Source organism: Takifugu flavidus, chromosome 13, assembly GCF_003711565.1.
Source record: "Takifugu flavidus isolate HTHZ2018 chromosome 13, ASM371156v2, whole genome shotgun sequence".
NCBI lineage: Eukaryota > Metazoa > Chordata > Actinopteri > Tetraodontiformes > Tetraodontidae > Takifugu > Takifugu flavidus.
In genome coordinates, this window is record NC_079532.1 from 11,717,664 (window position 1) to 11,723,645 (window position 5,982).

The 5,982-nt window shown below is 41.4% G+C and overlaps 1 long non-coding RNA gene across 1 annotated transcript; it reads right to left on the reverse strand.

Moving 5' to 3' along the window:
- Window positions 1-4,168: 4,168 nt before the first annotated feature.
- Window positions 4,169-5,779, reverse strand: LOC130536514 (uncharacterized). Its single transcript, XR_008953368.1, has 2 exons — window positions 5,573-5,779; window positions 4,169-4,561 (listed from the first exon to the last, which is right to left on the reverse strand). It is a non-coding gene; the product is annotated as an uncharacterized LOC130536514 (long non-coding RNA).
- Between the last annotated feature and the right edge of the window lie 203 nt (window positions 5,780-5,982).

Below are 5,982 nucleotides of genomic sequence, written 5' to 3' on the forward strand. Positions count from 1 at the left end.
AGACTTTAAAGCATAAAGCATTAAAGCCTAAAGTGATAGAAGATGAATGGACAGAAACATGGCAGATTAATGATTAATAGACGGCTGAGAAATGAATCTAAAAGCTCATTTATCAGCTTGAAATTTAAAAAGGAGAAAAAAAATACTGGACCAACAACTAGAACTCTTAGATTCGATTGGAATACTCAGTTTTTGTCTTCCTAAAGATTCTCCAGACCAGGTCCACAGTTAGCAGATGTGCTGTCTAAAGTCGCTCCATCCTGTGAGATGGATCCAATCAAAACTGTCAAAATCGGCAGGAAATACTCAAGCTGGGAATGCACCTTGAGAATTCAATATGCCTCTGCAAATATTTCATATCCGCAGGAAGCCTTTGAAGGACATTAAACATGTCTTCTGTGAGTCACATAGAGCAACAATCAGCTTTCTGCTTTATTGACTAAGACAAGTGTCTCTTGTGGTGGACTCATCTCACCGCTGTGCCTCTGTAAGCTCCTTTATCCATCATCACAATTAATATGGTACCTGAAGAAGAACCTGCAGCAGCCGGAGCTGTCCATCTCTATTCAATTACTATCATCAGCATCAACAATCGTGCACGCCAATGTGTTATGTGTCTCAAAGGAAAATCTAAGGCAGGAGTGATGGTAATGAGTTTGTTTTTCTTGACAGCGACTACTCAATAATTCTATTTTTCCCCCCTGAAGTTTCATTTTCAGGGAGCGTTTTATAAAGTGAATGTTGTTGTTTTTTTTTTACTACAGCTTCACAACAAATAGATCAATGAGGATGAATATAATGTGAGGGTGTTTGCTGATGTTTTATTACAACCAGCCAACTGTATTTTCATGATAATGGCAGAAATACAATGAACCAAACTTCTTTGTGCTGTCAGAGATGAAGGTTGCAGCCAGTTATCAATGTAACCCAGACAGGAAGTCCGAGGCTGGTTGTAAAGGGTTTAAATGTTCACAGTTACAATTTTTCATTTGCGATTTTGACTTTGACGGGACCCAGTTTTCTGTTCAGTCATTTCATTATTAAAATTATCATGAATTGGCAACACTTCCAAGACTGTTTTGGCTGCTCATGTTTTCTTGTTTTCATCATCTGTTGGTTCAGGTTTATTATATTAATATGATTTATGTTTTGTTTCTTCCAAAGCCAATATTATAAATTACATATACAGTATTTATAATGCATGAGATTTTCTTTATTTGCAATGGCAATAAGATTAAGATTAAGATTAAGATGTACTTTATTCATCCCCGTAGGGAAATTGAATTGTAGTAGCAACCTATACAAAGTATAGAAATAGAATAAATAAATACAAATAAGATTAGAACGTTATAAGCATATATACAGCATATATTATAAGCATATATATATAATATATACATAATATAATATATACATATTAGCATTATAAGCATATATACATACATATAGAATAAAATAGAAATAAAATTACAACATAAACATTAAAACAATTATTGTTATTGAATGGTTTGGATCTGAGCTGATGCATAAGTCCGGTCAAGAGAGCTCAGCTCTGACAGAGAGGGATGAATTATACAGTTTAATGGCGGACGGCAGGAATGACTTCCTGTCCCGTTCCTTAGAGCAGCGAGGCTGCAGGAGTCTGTTGCTGAAGCTGCTTCTCAGTTTATCCACTGTGTTATGGAGGGGGTGGGAGGGATTGTCCATGATTGTCCTCAGTTTCAACACCATCCTGTCCCTCACCACCTCGTCCAAGTTTGCAAGTCTACAGCCAACAACAGACCCTGCCTTTTTGATGAGTTTGTTGAGTCTGTTAGCATCTTTTGCTTTAATGCCTGCACCCCAGCACACTGCAGCAAAGAAGATGGTGCTAGCCATGACAGACTGGTAGAACATGTGGAGCATCCTGCTGCAAACACTGAAGGACCTGAGTCTCCTGAGGAAATAGAGTCTGCTCATGGCCTTCTTGTAGACAGCATCGGTGTTTGTGGACCACTCCAGTTTATTGTCCAGCTGAACACCCAGGAACCTGTAAGATGAGACTATTTCCACATCCTTCCCACTAATGCAGACTGGGGAGGGAGGGGACTTGCTTTTACTGAAATCCACCACCATCTCCTTCGTCTTGGACACATTGAGCTGCAGAAGGTTCTCCCTGCTCCACCTAACAAAACTCTCCACAAGGTCCCTGTATTCATCCTCTTGTCCATTCTCCACACACCCGACTATGACTGTGTCATCCGAGTACTTCTGGAGGTGACATGTCTCAGAGTGGTACTGGAAGTCAGCTGTGTAGGTGGTGAACAGAAAGGGGGAGAGCACAGTTAAAAATAGCAATAATACATTTTTGAGGCAACAAATATAAATGAAACAAATGAAAAACCTGTAAACATAACACGGAAGCATCTGATCTAAAAATAAAACCAGTTGTGGTTATTATAAGACACGGCCACTTCATGAATATTCAAATTCCCCTGCACGCCATGTGGTATCCTGGAGCCTGGGCTGAGGGCTTCTTCATTTCTCTTCATTTACATCCAGAAAAAACTAACTCAAACATCGTGAGCGCTGCGTTCTTTCACATCAATTATGACTTAACACCTGCGGCGTCTGTAGATATGGAACATAAGAGCTGTTGGCGATGCTACGAGAATTCTTTGGAGCTGTCTCGAGTCGATACGGACATATTTGTCCTTCCATACGCCTGAGCTGCTGCAGCAGCTGTCATCTACACGGACCCATCACAGTGACTGACGTCCCTGAGGCCTGAACCAGGTAGATGTTGGACCGAGCCTTAAACAAGGGTGGCATATGTTGACGGCCCCAACGGCTGGTTAAGAAAAACTTTATTTTTCTGCCTGTATAATTAACTGAATCATCTGGGGGGACTATTTATTATGATCATAAAATTATTGGACGGACTATAAATGTTAAAAACACGGAGATGTAACTATATTTAACAGGAAAGTCTGACTGACTGACTGAATGAATGAATGAATGAATCTGAAATACATGGAAATTCAAGTTTATGACTGTACAAAGACTGTGTGTATGTGTGTGTGTGTGTGTGTGTGTGTGTGTGTGTGTGTGTGTGTGTGTGTGTGTGTGTGTGTATGAGAGAGAGAGAGAGAGAGAGAGCAATCCATCACATCTGGAAATAAACTAAAAGGTTTTCAGCATCACTAACAAAGATCATTAAATTACATATTGAAAGTGTGCAGATTTCCGAGACTCTTGTCACTATTTCACACATTTGGACCAAGAGCACGTTGTGCAGCCATGTTTCAGCCGTCACTTGACTGCTTTTATAGTCCTTACTCGTGAATAATGCCAGCAGGTAATTAGGCAGAAAGAAATGATGGTTCCCGACTCACCCACGTAAATACATTTGATACAATTGAGTGCCTGGAAGAAAACTCTAAGTATGAATTCCCATAGTCTTATAAGTCAGTATGTTTCTTCTTTTATTACATCGGCCTTGCCCAACGTTCCTCTCTTACAGAGGAAGATGATAATGATAATAACAGTTCAGATGTTTGGCAGCATGTCCAGGCCCAGAATACTTGAGCTCATGCTGCAGTGGGGTGTAGCGCAGCCTCAATATCCAGTCAGCGGTGTGATATTAGGTGCGACACGCTGACAGTAATGATGTTGTCTGTGGGCTGATCCATCTAATCCTGACTTGACAGCATTCATTAGTGAGATACAAACCTATGTTGTCAGCCCAGGTCGGATGGTGCTTCTCATTTCTTCCACCTGTACTTCACAAATAACACGTTTACCTCAGCACAGGGGGCAAATCTGCTCGGCTCTTCGTTTATATTTGGATCCCAGTTCTTATGCAACGACTGGATCTTGCCTTTATCCGAAAAGGGTGAAGTTTGGTTTAGATGATATATTTATTTCCACGGGTGGTGATTTTTTTCTCACTGTTGCAATAAAACCCCGCCGAGCACTAAAGAAACACCGACGTGAATCACACACGGGGAGCTTATGAGACACTTCCGATCATCTCAGCACTTCATCTGCCAGTTTCTTGTTCTTACTGGTTTTCTTGGCCATTTTGAATATTTAATTTGCATTTAGTTAATAGGAAGATGGCTTCCATCAGGCCCGACATGACCTTCGATGCGTCCAGATGGGAAGTACAAGCTGTCAGTCTGCCACTTTGATTATAGTTGGTCTATCATTTTAATTATAGCCCGACACCAAAAACATCGCTAATAGAAAACACAGGGCGTTTGCTCTTATTCGGGTCCTGCAATACTTTGACATTTGTAATCGTTCAGATTCTACTTTGATGACCAACGATGAGTCGGGCTTTAAGCAACCTCATCATCATATCAAAAGGCAAAGAACAACTTCAGACGCCTCTTCTCATGCCCCCGTCTCCTTAGATGAACTCACGGAGATCTGCATCCTGACTGGACCATCAGACCACTTCCTGTGCTGGTGGTTGCTCAACCTCAAGCCCTTCCTGTCCCTGGCGTGGAGCTTGCTGGCTTCTGGGGTGTTTGGTTGATCAGAGAGGAGGCCGTTTACCTGTCGGGTCTGACTGGGCCTGAGTTGTGATACATTAAAGATAGAATGGAGCCAGTCCTGTAGTTGACAATATTGAGTTGGGCCATTGTGGTGAATGTGAGTTCTGTCTGGAGACAGTTCAACTCATACCTCAATCCATACCATGCCTAACAAAAAAGATGCATTAAAATGGCTAATGGATAAAAGTTAGAGGGGAAATGAGTTTTCTTAATGTACATTACACATTAAACAGCGACTGTGTCTGGATGGAATGGCAAAACTGACACATAAAACAGCCCATTATGAGAAAATCATTTATGCTAAAACACATAAGATTCAGTAAAAGTTAAACACAGGCTTCTGAGGAGAATTCCATAGGAATTCAGAGCAAACAGCCAACAAAACAAACCAGCGCATGCATCGTTTGTCACACCTGTAGGTGAAGTTGGCCCTTTTTTGTCCTGTCTCCATCTTGGTTTTGTGACTTCCTGTTTTATTTTGAAACCAACTCTCCTCTCGCCACTTGCTTTTCCTCATGTGTCACCTGTTCGATTGTCTTCCCTGATTCCTGATTGTTTCCAGCTGTTCCCCATTACCCCCCCATGTGCTTATAGTCTGTGTCTCCCTTTGTCCTGTGCCAAGTCTTTTGTCCTGATCACCAGCCTGTACTTCATAGTCACGAGGATCTAGTCCTTGAAAATCTACAGTGCGATTGTTTAGAGACTTTCATAGCATTAGTTTTTCTAGTTCCTCGTAAGAGAGTGTTTTTTGTTGGTTTTGCCCCTTTAGATTTCTTTTAATTTAGTCGGTTTTTTGTTTCATCCCTCCTTGGAGGCGTCTTGAGTTTCAATAAAGACTGTTACTTCCTGAAACTAACACAGTCTGTAATTAAACTCCATATATTCCTATGATTTATTATCTATTCTCCACTCTCAGTCTGACTAATCCTGTTGAATCTAATTTCAAAAACAGCTGGATCGTTTGCATAGTTTGACATTACAGGCAGGCAGGAGTGTGTAGATTATTGCAATTCTAAAAATATCATACGTACCACAGTCCTCAAATTAATTTATAACAAAAATCAGCATCAGTCTGTGTGTTAGCAGCGGCAGATACACACAGGACCGAGCAGATTTGACCAGAACGGACTTTACTGAAAACATGGCAGTTGAATAACAGAAAGAACCAAAGATGAAAACCTCTTCATCACAGCAGGCTGGGCAGCACAAGCAGACATCGGAATAAGTTGGCACAGCAGGCTGAGCAACAAATTGGCAGAGACGGAATTGGGAGCAGTCCATTTACCAGCAGGCAGGTGTGGATGATTACCTGGAGAGCTGTTCCAGGTGTGTAGATCTCACAATGGGAGTGAACCAGGAAGCAGCCCCGCCCAGCCTGGAAACAGACAAGGAACAGAAGGGGGGCACTAGGGGAGACTCCGAACACTGGAGTAGGAAATAA